Genomic DNA, 14,614 nt, shown 5'->3' with positions numbered 1-14,614 from the left:
GGTAGGGTTTGAACCCAGATCACCTTCATCCCAGGTGAGTGACCCCATCATCAGGCTGTTGGGAATTCTGGGAGCAGGTCTCTCAATCTTCCCTGTTGAAGCTGGCCCACTGTGTATAAAATAGTACAGCATAGTCACAGGGACAGAAAGTCACTTCAGGGCCGGATTTACTTTTTATGGGCCCGGCGCCAAATATATTTGTGGGGCCCCATAGGGGCAAAGGAGCATGGTGTGGGGAGGTCAGTCCCCAGAGCAAGAGGCCAGCCAGGGGCATTGGGGCACAGCATGGTGGGTCTGGCCCCACTGCACTCAGCCCAGTGCAAAGGCACTGTAGACAAACTGGCAATTGCCAGCCACACACTGGCTCACCCAGCCCTGTGCTCCTAGTGTACCCTTTCCGCTCAGGGGTGGGTTTATGCTGTGCCACACAGCCCCCGACTCCCTATGCCCCATGTCCCCCAGAGTTGCTATGCCCAGCAGCCCCCCCACAGACCCTCCACCACAAATGCACAGCAGCCTGCACACCACCACACCTGCCCAGCAACCCCCCCACAGCTGCACCACTACTGCCCAATGCACTTCTGCACAGCCCACCACCACAACTCCACAGCACCCCAATCAGACCCCCCACTGCCCAGCATCCCAACAAACAGACCTCCCCCACTGGCCAGCAGCCCCCACCCACAGCTCCAGAGACCCACTCCCTCAAACTCTACCCCCTGGCCACACTCACCGGCTCTGCTGGAAGGTGACAGCATCTGCCAGACTGAACTGGCAGTGCAGCCAGGGCCGGTCCAGTGCCAGCGAGGGAAATCACTCCGGCCTCTCAAGAGTGGCATGATTAGCCAGGCCAGGCTCTGTCCCTGCCCAGGCCAGACTCCCTCAGGACCCACTAGCCTGGAGATAGGATGACCATATATCCCCTTTTAGCTGGGACAGTTTCCTTTTTAAGCTCTTTCCCGTCCATCCTGACTTTTTTGACCATTTGGTCTTGCCATCTAATCAGGTAGCAAGAGCAAATGAACAAATGCCTAGTTTACCAAAAGAGTCTAGTGTGCCCCCTAGCAGGGTGTGGAGAAACATGTGTGTGTGGGGGGGTGGCAATGCGAGGTGTCAGGCAGCAGGGCTTGGGGGGTCAGCCCCTGCCCCAGGTAGATTGGAATCGGGGGGTTAGGGCCAACCCCAGCCCCTGGCAGCAGCGTGGGGACAGTGTCAGCCACAGTCCCTGGCAGAGGGACTGTTAATGTTTCCTCTAAATACTGTGTGGGTCCCTCAGTTTCCCCTATGCATTCTTAAGTCTCCAGTGTGCATAAATTGCCGACACTTTGTATCCTAGCAACAAATGGCTGGGGCCCTTCCCCCCTGCTTGCAAGGGAATAGCTAAAGGTGAACAAAGAGATCAGGTGACCTCCTGGCCTGGGAAAGGAATAAAGCTCAGAGGAGGAGGGGCTGGAGGAGGTGGCAGTTTGGAGCTGGCTGGGGATGGCAAGGGAGGGCAGACAGGGTGGTCTGTATTGCTGGGCCCCAGAATGGACCTGGCTCAGGGGTCCGGTTCTCTGTACCTACAAGCTCTGTTTTAGACCATGTTCCTGTCATCTAATAAACCTCTGTCTGTTTTACTGGCTGGCTAAGAGTCACATCTGACTGTGAAGCAAAGTGGGGGTGCATGCAGGACCCTCTGGCTTCCCCAGGACCCCGCCCAGGACCCCGCCTGGGCGGACTCGCTGTGGTAAGCACATGGAGGGGCATATGCTGAATGCTCCAAGGAGAGACCCAGGAGGTAAAGCCATATGAGCTTCTTGCCCTGAAGACAGTCTTCTCCAAGGCTCCCAAAGTCCTGACTTGCTTTGTGGGAAGCAGGTCCAGAGCATCGCCCGGAGACTCCGTGACCGAGGGTCAGTCCCAGTCCTGGCAACAGCATGCGGAGGTCGGGGAGGGAGGGCAGCTCCTGGTTGCAGCATGGGGAGCTGTGGGGAAGGGGTTAGCCCCTGGCCACAGCACGGGGAGCTCAGATGGAGAGGAGGGGTCAGCCCCTGGCAGTGCAGAGCTGCAGGTGGGGTCAGCAGCCCCAGCCAGGCAGCACAAGGCTTCAGCACTCTCAGCCCCAGCTGTGGCACAGAGAGCTCGGCAGAGCTGGTCAGGGGCTCCAGCTCTCTCAGCCCTAGCTACAGCTAGGGAGCGGAGAGGAGCCCTCGACTGGCCTACAGTCCAACAAGAGAGGGCAGAGCAGTGGGCAGGGGGTGGAGGCAGGGGCAGAGAAGAGCTGGCAGGGCCTTGGAGTGCAGCCCAAGCAGAGCGGGTCAGGGCAGGGCCCCTTTCGAGTGTGTGCTTGATGCCTTGGCACCAGTGGTAAACCCAGTACTGACTGTATAGCCTGTGGGCTAGGGAAGGGGGAGACTCCCTGCTCCAAAACAGGGATTTGAACCAGATTCTTCCACATTCCAGCTGAGTGCCCAGACCACTGGGCTAAAAGTAATGGTGGAGGTCTGCTCATCAAACTATTTTGTGAATGGCACCTAAGTCCCCTTGTGAGTGTCTCCCCCCACCCCCCGCACACCACTTTATATATATTTGGCAAGTTTGTGTCTAATATTATGAATCTTTCTGGTTGACCTAAAAGTGGTTTTATTTATTTATTTTGTCAAGTAAGGTATTTATCATTGAAGTTTTGCCCAGATGGTAGTCATTGCCACAAACTAATTGTGCATGTGTGTGCGTGCTCTTGGTCTTATGTGTTCTTTGATCTCTGTCAAACTTATTAATTGCCTTGGTATGTTGGCTTTAGCAAGGGTTCTGGAAACCCTGTTTTCCTCCATATGAAAGCAGAAAACTCTTTGAGTTTTAAAATTTAATAGTAGAGTCAAGAAGACCCTGGGGCCAGATTTTAAAGATGTAAATAGGAACCTAAAGATGCCAACAGCATCTAGTATGATTATCAGAAGCTTCTAGGCACTTAACTCTCATTGATTTCAGTAGGAGGTAGGCACCTAGTCACCTTTGAAAACTCTACTAGGCATCTATCTAGAACTGTAGTTGCCTAAACGCTTTTAACAGTGTGGCCCTTCATCCTTCTACAGCACAATTATCAGACCAAAACAAGATTTGAGCCTAGAAAGGACTTTTGAATGCTGAAATCAGATCATTTTCATTCTTACCGTTATCCACGAATACTGTGATAAGTCAAACTTAGTTGGTAAATTTCATTGAAAAATTAGGTCCCAGGCTGAGATCTATATAGTTTCAGCACATTGTGGATTTTCACAACCAAGATAGAGCTTTATATTGCAAAAGGTGGCAGAGCCCAACTAGAGTTGTTCCACTGAAGTAGTGTTTTGCAGGCACAAATTTATAATCACCAGTCACAGAAAATACAAATCTCTTGTAATAATATTAGACAATAAATATAAACCCCTCAGAACGCTAAGGAAATTCACATGATACTAAATTCAAAGTTCTGAACACAAGTGAGGATAAAGAAACGATGCAAAGGAAACTAAAGATTAAAATGTAGGTAGAAATAATAATTAAAGGGAAAATCACCTTGGAAAAAATTTAAAATAATCAATGGAAAGGAAAAGAATCTGAAATATACATAATGGATAGATGCACCTCTGTTTTCCCACAATACTGATGGAATATATATATGGGTAACAATGGACAGCAAATTAAACATGCATTAACAATATAATACAGGTACAAAAAACAGTGTAAAGCAGTTTTGAAATGAAGTCTCAGAGCAGGGAGATAGTATGCCCTGTCTATGTGCCTCTGAAGCAAACAGACCATGAGTATTGTGTTCAGTTTTGAGCACCAGATTACTAGAAAGATAGTGACAAAATGAAGGAATTTTTTGTGGGGGAGGGAAAGGTTAAATGGCTGTAGGGACTGATTTATTAAATGAAGCAATTACTAGGGGGAGACATGACTGGGTATGTTTTATTCTTAAAGTATGTTTAGTCTTGAGTAAAAGAGATTGAGGGGGGAACCTGATAACAATCTTCAGGTCTGCTATAATGAGAACAGTAATCTATAGCTCTCCATGTCCACTGATGGTAGGACAAGAAGTAAGGGGCTTAATCTGCAGCAAGGGAGATTTAGGTGAGATATTAGGAAAAATCTTTCCAACTATAAGGATAGGTAAGTACTCGAGTAGGTTACCAAGGGAGATTGTGGAATCCCTGTCATGGAGATTTTATAAGAACATTCCTGACAGGTGTTTGTCCACCCTGGTGTAGGGATACTTGGTTCTGCCTCAGTGCAGGGGAAAGGACTAGATGACTTCTGAAAGTTCTTTCCAGCCCTATCTTTCTATGATCCTCTGACAATGCTCTACAAATGCTTGAAGGATGTTAAGCAAGAGCAGGAATCATTTTGTGTGTTACCTAGGGAATAAAGGGAGGAAAATAAAAGAGAGAATGTAGGTTGGATTTAAGGAAAGGTTCCTGACAGATCTTTTACTCGGAGGAATAATCTTTCAAAGAAAGTGGTGAAAGGCCTATTGCTCAGGAATCTTAAACACAATTGGTAAAAGTACTGGAAAATATACAAATCGGAACAATCCTGCATGGTAGTAAGATGGACTGGATGATCTAATAGGAGTGTTGTTTGCTTCTTGTTGTTGAATTCTGTTTTGAGTGCTCAAGTGGTACATATAACTCATGCTGGCTAATTGTACAGAGTATATGCTAAAAGACATTGCTCATAAATATATTTGTGGGGAAAATGATGTTTCATAAATCAAGCAAATATATAACCTCACATGCATACTTTTATAAGTATGAATTTAGACATGAATCCTGATATCCTGAAAGTCTGTTAATTTGGGACTCATCCAATCAAGTGACAGATATGTCACTTATTTGTATTACTGGAAAACCTGGGAACCCGAGATGGAGAAAAGGACCCCATTGTGTTAGGTGCTGTACAAACAGAACCCGCTTGCAGATAACTTAGAAAAGGGAGATACATTTTCTTAAATAACCAGTTACTATGAATAGTTCACCAATTTCATCTCTTTATTAACTCAGATTCAGAAGCTACCCAACACCAGTTTCCCTTTGACTGTGTCAGTGACTGTGTTACTGCACAGCACCCCACACTGGTGAATCTTATTGCAGGGAGATCAATTAGCAAATCACAGTTAGCCTCAGATCATTTTTGAAGAGTTAAACATATCTTAATATTTCACTCTCCTTCTTATGCTTGTCATGTCTTAATAGCAGATGACTCTATATAACAGTGTCAACATATTATAATAGTAGGCTAACCTTCCCAAACAGCAACAGGTATCTGGAAAGCACTGAGCTTTACTGAGACTTTGGGGTGACATCTTCAAGGAAACTGCATAAGAGCTTGAATTGTGATGATGTTGTGGGAAAGTATCAAACATACCTACAATACATCCATGCATTGTGTTTACAGGAAATCATACATGATACTAAAAATGTTTATGCTACTTTGTATAAACTTACATAGATTAAATATTAGCTGCCAGAGTTGAGGAGAGACATAGAAAATAACTATTAGAAAAGCAACAAAATGTTATGAGGAGAGGCTGAGGGAGCTACATTTCCTTTGTTTGTTTTATGGTGTAGCATATATTCTACAGGAAAGTGGAACAATGAAAACACAAGCATTGAATAAGTAAGCAGTTGCCCCCCTGGTTTAGCAGCAAAAGTCCTTCAAGGAGAACTTTTCTCCTAAAACTTTTGTTTTACATTTTCAGGGGTTTAATTTACACAGGATTTAACAAACATTCTACAAACCTTACAGGGTTTTAAACCAGATAAATAAAAAGGACCTGAAACAAACTGTCTCCTCAAAAAACCCTGTACTATCCTCTTCTCTGCTCATATAGCCGTCTTTCTTCTGCCTACCACTGACCCAGTTTTATAGGATTTCCAGCTGTGAGTCCTTAAGTTCTGATTGTCTTTAGTCAGAATCCCTGCTTAATTAACCACCTTGTCACCCCTGTCTGGCTGTAACCTGCTGGCAATTTTAACAGTAAGTTAACTTCTTCCCTTCTAGATCCAGGCTGGGGGAGGCTTCTCCCCTCCCGCCCCCGCAATGTTCCTTGTAGCCAACCATTAATAGAGTTAAGGCAGCTAGGCCACAAATTGGCAAAGAAATGTATGTGAGGCATTTACAGTCCAATCATCTTTTGGTCAGTGAGATTATGTGAGCGTACTGAAGAGCTATGAAGTTTAACTTGCCATGCACTCTGAGGAACCATCCATTGAATTCTTATGGGAATTGTACAGCATACCTATGTATTCTTATGGTCTTTCCTTAATGCTCATGACAGCATTGCCAAAAGGGTCTGTTTCTGAATTGCACTGGACACTGTGGGAACAATAGCAGCAGGACCTACAAGGTAAAGGATGCCTCCAGCCATGCATGCTTTTGGAAACTTAAAATTGATCTTGTCAGAGATTTCTTGTCTTGCAGGGTGAATTCCACTGAATAATAATGAACTCCTGGGGAGGAGGGGAGACACTCTTCCTGTACAGTAAATGGCATTCTAAAGCTCAGGCGTACATCTCTGATCAGAAACACTTATTTTGTTAACTTTACTAAAGGGTGCTAGCTGTGACTTCTCAGAGTAACAGCACATCCCTGGTGCAGCACTGGACCAGTCAGTTGATTCCTGTCCCTGTCAGTAAAGGTTACATTTGAAGCATGCTTGCTGCTTCTCTTTGCAGTGTGTATGGAAGGAAGGATTTGGATCATAAGTAGATGTCGTTTCACGCAGTTTACAACCAAACAGTGTTAAATCAATGATGCTATTTTCACTCTATTGCTTAGTGAAAGATAGCTCTCAATGAATTTTGGAGCAGTGTTGTAAATTTAGTTGTTTTTTGTTTGTTCGTTTTCCCTATTTGCAGAATATTGGAATAGTTGCCAAGCAGGTCATACACTCCCAAAAATTCATCACTAGAAGATTATATGTAGATTGTCTCAGATGAGTAGCTGTGTTAGTCTGTAAGGTGCCACAGGACTCTGTCGCTTACATGTAGATTGGCTTTCTGAACATATGTTTGCATAACACTGCAGATGGCACTGCAAAAATAAATAATAGAGCTAAATATAGTGCATGCTAGCATACACCTTCCTGAAGGAAGACAAAAAAAGCAATTAAAAGTGAAGTTCTCTTAATGTTACAGAGAATAACAAAAGAGAAACATTGTATGGAACTGGCTTTAAAAAGACTATGTGCTCTCAAGGATTATAGCAGATGTGACTAGATGATGGAATGTAAATGACATCCTAAAACTGGTTTGTGTGATTGTAGGATTCTACTCAAGACAGCAAAATGTCTCTCTCAAAAAACTCAACTTCCCCCATGCCCCCCCCCCACACCGAATAAAACAAACTGTGTAAGCTTAGTTGGTTTAATATGTTACAATTTGTTCACAAATGATCTCTGTGCCATACAGAACTCCATTGATATAATTTGGCACTACTATAATTCCTTTCCTTCAGCCAAACATGATAATAAATCTTACTCGCTTTTTATTGATTAAAATAAATTTTAAAAATCACATCCTAGTTGTGATAAGGGTGTATCATCAACCTAATGACTGAGTCCACTGTGGGAAAATCAGCACTACTCCCATTAATGTTTAAATCTTTCTGAGAAGTAGGTGAGACACTTGGGGAAGTTTCAGGTGTTCATGAGCGGTCCTGGGAATGAAAAAGTGGAGGTTTTGTAAATTATTGTAAATAGTCTTCAGAGTAGCTGTGATTTTCAGTGGATTTACTGAATTGGTTACAATCTGAAACTGAAGCAATCTTACTGGAAAGGTACTACTGGAGACAGGGCCGGCTCCACGCCTCAGCGCGCCAAGCGCATGCTTGAGGCGGCATGCCACGGGGGGCGCTCTGCCGCTTGCCAGGGGGGCGGCAGGTGGGTCCAGCGGACCTCCCGCAGGCGTGCCTGCAGAGGGTCTGCTGTTCCCGCGGCTCCGATGCAGCTTGCGCAGGCACACCTGTGGGAGGTCCACTGGAGCCGCGGGACCAGCGGACCCTTCTCCACCGGAGCCGCGGGACCGGCGAGCGGCAGAGCGCCCCCCCACGGCGTGCCACCGTGCTTGGGGCGGCGACATGGCTAGAGCCGGCCCTGACTGGAGAGGTACTCTTCCATTGCAGATTTGACATGGTGGTTCTAAAACAAAGTAAAAGTTTATGGGTCAGAATCTGATCCTCTTGCTCAGATTGTGTTGCATCTTGCTCCAGGAAGAGTTGCACTGAAAACAGTAGTACTATTCATAGAATGAGTTGTTGTTTGCTATTTAGTGTGAATGAGAGGATCAGAATCTGGCCCTACTGCTTTAATTTACGTAGAGCTAAATAAATCAGCATTCAAGCTACAAAAAACTACTGCTGGGATGTCCCACCCACAATCCTATTCTGTGTTAGGAAAGGTCAATATTTTCTGTCTCCCTGCCTGACATGCTGGTTATAAGGTCAGTTTTAATTAGGTTGTGTCAATTTTGGCTCAGCTAGTCTAGGATTAATTTCATGCATGAACTCTGATATTTTGAAGTTATCAACAAGATGACCAGTTGGTCTGCACCTTTTTTTTTTTTTAAAGGTAATTAGTGCAAGAACCAAAAAAGAATATGTTATGAGCCTTTTTATACCCTTCAAGCTTCTGTCCAAAAGGAAGCGAAAAAAGTTTAAATCTAGCGGTAGTCTAGTCCCAATAGGGTAGGACTGTGTTAAAACTGTATTAAAAGTTAATGAAATATTTTACCACAGCATTTTACCATAGCAACTGCAAGTTGTATCAGAGCATTCCATAAATATTCAAATTATTCTCCTCATCTCAATCAGTGAAGGACTGAGGGCAGGGAAAAAGATCTCGTTTTATGGTCCTAAAATTCAAATGTGAAAAGAAGAGAGATTAGGTTATAAAAATAAGGTACTGTATAACTTGCCTAATGGCCTGTAATCTGCTGGAAGTACAGCTGCAATGGGCTTTTTTAACAGGTGCTATGATTATAAAGCATAACAAACATGTTAGGCTTTGTACTGCATTTAATATCTTATAAACAACTGGGCTAATTTGGGCAAGGCTAATGGATTAGTTCAAATGGCACTCTTGTAAAAGGTCTGTGATTATGCTGTGTTCATTCAAACTAAAGTATTGGGCATTTCAGTATGCAAAGTTCCTAAACATCTACCATATCTCTGACTATTACTGAATGTAATATATTACTGTCCCTGTATTTAAATATATTGTTTTTAATAAAAAGAGATTGTAGTGAGCCCCGTGGCCTGGTAGCGTATCAGTGCTCTGGTTCCAGTTCACCAGGTCTTATGGCATGGACCAGAGGGGTCAGTATTTGCTGCAGAGGGACTATTCTTAGTCCCAAAACAGTGATAAATTGATCGCCTCTGAACTTCAACACCTCTTTGCTAGCTCACGTGTGGTGAAGGGGTGGCACTGACTGGTTCTTTAGTTAGTCCTGTACAGAATGAGAAATGCCAAAAGGATAGAAAACAAAGGAAAATGGAAGTGATTTTCAGGATCTAACAGGTATCTGGGACACTGAGGTGCTTTGAATTTTCCAATATGAAGTCTTTTTTTTTTCTTTTTTCTTTGACTAAAGCCTAGAGCTCTCCAAATAAGTGTGTGTTCATTCACTGGCCGAACTGGGGAGGGAGGGGAAAAGCTTTGAGTGAATCCAAAACAAAACAAATCAATCAAATGTTTTTGGTGAACTGAAAGTGGTCTTGTTTGGGTTTTCTTAATTCATTTTGGTTTGAATAAAATGTTTCATTGTCTTTGAATTTTTTAACCTTTCAAAAAATAAAATCAAAACACTTCATTCTGAAATGATTTGGGGGGCGGGGTTGTTTTACTGAAACAAATGTTTGTCAGCCTCAATCCAGGGCCGGCACCAGCTTTTTTGCTGCCCCACGAGGCAAAAGGGAAAAAAAAAAAGATCTGTGATTGGCAGCACTTCGGTGGCAGCTCTACCACGCCACCTCATTCTTCGGCAGCAATTTGGTGGCTGGTTCTTCCCTCAGAGAGGAACTGGGGGACTTGCTACCAAAGACTCGGACATGCCACCCCTTTCCATTGACCACCCCAAGCACCTGCTTCTTGCGCTGGTGCCTGGAGCTGGCCCTGCCTGAATCTCCATTTTTTTTTTTGGCAGAAAGTTATGTCTGAAAAACTTTGCCTAGCTCTACTGTAGAGTGTCCAAGGTACAGTGTTACATTCTGCATACCTTAGAAGGTCTGCAAGAGCACTTCCACAGTTTGTGCACCTGCAGATGCTGTGAGGTGCAAACCATCTCAAGGGTCTTCACCAATATGCAGCAGTATTTCACTCAATTTTTACTATGAAGCTGCTTCCCTTGCATGCAAATGCAAAAAATCCTGCCCAAACTGCTCCTGTTATGTGCTTTGTAAAGAAATAATCTCTATGTACTCAGTAAAGGCTTGATTCAGCAAAACACATAAACCTATGCTTAACTTCATGCATGTGAGGAAGCCTATTGACTCCTATGGGACTAATGATGCATTTGAAGATAAGCAGGTGCTTAATTGTTTTGATTATTGGAATCTAAGACTTTCAAAGGATCATATCCTGGTAAAATCAAAGCAAGTTTCCTTTGGGTAAAAAGAAGTATATCCTCTCCCACCACCACTACCAACAAGGGCTATTTTTTATACACAACTTCAACTTTCAGTCCTCAGATGTTTTGACTGTAGAGCTCTTAGAGAATGGTGAAAATTTATGGAAGTTGATATTATTTAACTTGACTATCTAAATTAAAAGACACCGAGGCCAATGGAATAGTAATTGAGGGATTATAAATACATAGTGAGTTGAGGGAGATATGGAATTATATTCCTTTAGGACTGTCTGGGAAGGAGTCAGAATAAGGGGGGATGGAGGAGCAAGAGAACACCTCAGTAGAGGAGAGACAATTTGGCACCAAAGAAAAGAGGACATGGAAGTTCTCAGTTCTTACAATGAAAGTAAAGGAAGATACTGTAGACTGACAGGACAAAAAGAATACTCAAGTGAGGGGAAATAAATATTACATAATAAGTAATTCTATTATGACAGTATGTAAAGGCCCCAGTATGGATTGGAGCCCCATTCTGTACCCAGAGAAGAGGCGCTCCTTTCCTGCAAGACCTCGTAATCCAAAGAACAGTTTACAATTGTATTCTGAGCAAGAGCCTTCATTTTAAGTTTGCTTTGTTTAACTGCAGGAATTGTTTTATTCAAAATATTTGGAATATACTTAAATTCCTTTGATTTTTGCAGTAATTTTGGTATAACTATTAAAGTACCTCTTACTGGTTTTGATAGTTACAGCTGGGTGATTGAGAAAATGTTGCAGTGTCTTGACATTTTGGTAACATTTAACATATTCAACTGCCTTTGTGTTTATCTTCAGTTGAATTTTTAACTTCTGTGATACCATGAATCAAAATGACCTTTAAAACCTTTATTCTGAATTACGTTTTTTTTTTTTATCACAAATTGTTGTTCTTTCAAGCATCAGCCTGGTGGCCTTTCATTTATCCTTGGCCGTTACTTTTCTGTACCACTGTATGAAGGATTTACAGCTTGCTACTTGAATATAACATTCAGCTATATACAGTCATGAAAATTAGTTCACCAATTTATTATTCCCATGCTCCGTCAAAGCACAAGGCCCAGAGCATCTGTTGGGCACACCAAAAGTGACATCAAAGTTTTTTACCATATGCAGGCTTGAAAACTTAGAATTCAGGGTCTGATACGGCAATATATATATAACAACTAAATCAAGTATGGGCATGTCATTTTAATGACCTCTCCCATGTGAGGTAGAGCATTGAGAGAGATTTACGGAAATGCTTACACTGGAAACTCAGGTTAAGTACAACGACTTAAGGCAGGCACACCTAGAAGTGTAATCACACCAGCAAATTGCTTTGTCTCCTAGATATCTAAATGGACTCTGCACATCACTCTGCAGAAAGCAGATACTCGTAGTAATTACTCTAATCAGCAGATGTTAAGTGATCCAAGACAATACTCATTTCCAGCCAATCATCTGTTGTCCGCTACATAACACACTTCATCACAATTTTTGGCATGTTGCATTAAAGATATGGCATTCCACCTTCAATAGTGTATGTGCCTCACTCTGATATATACCATATTAGGAGCCTACAACATGAGGTCATGGAGCAGTCGATCAGAAGATAAGGGAAACAGAATGCAACATATGTTCATTGCCATTGGACATCCTGATATGAATTGAAGTTTCCATCTAGAAAAATAAAGAAAGAGCAATACAATGGAAATCATGGATGGTGTAGTCTATTCTGGTGTAGCTGGCAAATGGTACCCTCACCAATCCTCTGTGATCTCAACAACACACTTAAGGACAAGATTTTGCTTTGCAACTAGTTGAATCCTGATAGGTGGTAAGGTACGTTTCCTCTGAATATGTCACTTAAGAAAATGCTGTTAATCTATGTACTGACTTAATACAGCTTGTCAGCAAATTATTCACATTCTGCAGTTACAACTGGAACTATTACCTGCCTTGTGGTGCTCCTGGTAAAATCCTTGTTGTGCAGTTAATTATGAAGAATATTTTTCTTCTAGCAAAGACTGAGCCTGCTGAGCTCTCTCAGGTCCCAATCCTGCAAAGCACTTAAGTGCATACTTGCCTTTAAGTACATGAGTAGTCATTTACAGGTATCTTTAGATAACTTTAAATTCAATTTGCTACTATGCTACAGGCCTGCAGCTCTACCTGGATCTTGAAGGATGAGCTCCATCCTAAATGGTAGCTGTTCAGCATCTATCTGGCAGCTAAATCAATTTAAAACATGGTAGCTCTGAAGTAGAGCCTTGATTGATCTGCACTCTCCTATCACACTACCATGTGAATTGGAGAGTGCAAAGTTGTAAATAACAGTCCTATATCTTAATTTTGGGATGCAATGAGTATTACTAGAATCTGTGATTACAGATGGCAAATGAGACTGGTGTACAACAATGTATGCACAACAAGAAGATAAATGGTTTTCCCAGCTAAAGTAAGTTACCCTCCAGCACTATAATTGGGCACTGCTCTCTGAGAAGGAAATGCATAGCGATTGCCCAAGCTCAACCCATAATTAATATAGTCCCTTTCATGGAAGAATTCATTCTGGAAATGATAAGGAGTCTGGTGGCACCTTAAAGACTAACAGATTTATTTGGGCATAAGCTTTCATGGGTAAGTGGTTTTTTTACCCATGAAAGCTTATGCCCAAATAAATTTGTTAGTCTTTAAGGTGCCACCGGACTCCTCGTTGTTTTTCTGGGTACAGACTAACGTGGCTACCCCTCCGATTCTGGAAATGGCCTTTCATCCATTTTGTATGTCTTCAGAAAGACACTTTTTGTGTAAAAAGCAGACAAAAGTGAAAAAGAGAATAAATATGCAGAATGAAGGAAGGTTAAAGGAATGACAGAAGATGAGAGAACTGAGGACAAATGTGCACCTTCTTTGCATCCTGCTTGGTCTCAAATCAGAGAACAAATGGGTAGGTGATGAATAGATTATAGGGTCAGGGGGATCTCTGTGATTATTTCATCTGACCTATATAATGTAGGCCATAAGACTTCCATGAATTAATTCTAATTTGAACTAGAGCATATCTTTTAACTCCAGATTGGATTTTTTTTCTAAATGTTTGGATGGTGGAGAATCCACCTCAGCCCTTGGTAAGTTGTTCCACTGGTTAATTACCCTCACTGTTTAAAAACAAACAAAAACTTGTGCCTTATTTCTAGTCTAAATGTGACTAGACTCAACTTCAGCCATTGGATCTTATGTCTTTGACTGCAAGTTTGAAAAGCCCTTTATTATCAAATTTCTGTTCCCTATACAGGTACATACAGACTGACCAAGACCCACTTTGACATTCTTGAGTCCTTTAATCATTCTCTGAACTCTCTCCAATTTATCGATATCGTTCTTGAATTGTGGACATTACTAGACAGTATATCAGCAGCAGTTGCACCAGCCAAAATATGGAAGTAAAATCACCTTTCTACTGATACTCTGTTTACACATCTTAAGGATCTCATTAGCCCTTTTGGCCAGAGCAACACTTTAGAAGCTCATGTTCAGTTCAGCGCCCACCATGATGCCCAAGTATTTTTCAGCATCACTTCTTGCCAGGATAGAATCCCTCATCCTGTAAGTATGATCTGCATTCTTTGTTCCGAGATGTATGATTCTACATATGGCTATACTGAAACACGTATTGTTTGCTTGCAATGATGAGGGCCATGTCAGCTGACAGAAAACTTGTATGCAGAGTTCTATAGGATGGCAGCATTTCAGACCTTGCTCTTGTGTGTCACCGAAATGTCTCCTTGTGCAGCCTGTAGGATGGTTTGGGTTAAGAAATAAATTTGGGGCCTAAGTTAGTCTAAGGGTACGTCTACACTACGGGATTATTCCGATTTTACATAAATCAGTTTTATAAAACAGATTGTATAAAGTTGAGTGCACGCGGCCACACTAAGCATATTAATTCGGCGGTGTGCATCCATGGTCCGAGGCTAGCGTCGATTTCCGGAGCGTTGCACTGT

This window comes from Chelonoidis abingdonii, chromosome 10 (assembly GCF_003597395.2).
Source record: "Chelonoidis abingdonii isolate Lonesome George chromosome 10, CheloAbing_2.0, whole genome shotgun sequence".
In the NCBI taxonomy this organism is placed as follows: Eukaryota; Metazoa; Chordata; order Testudines; family Testudinidae; genus Chelonoidis; species Chelonoidis abingdonii.
This window is presented reverse-complemented; position numbering follows the sequence as displayed.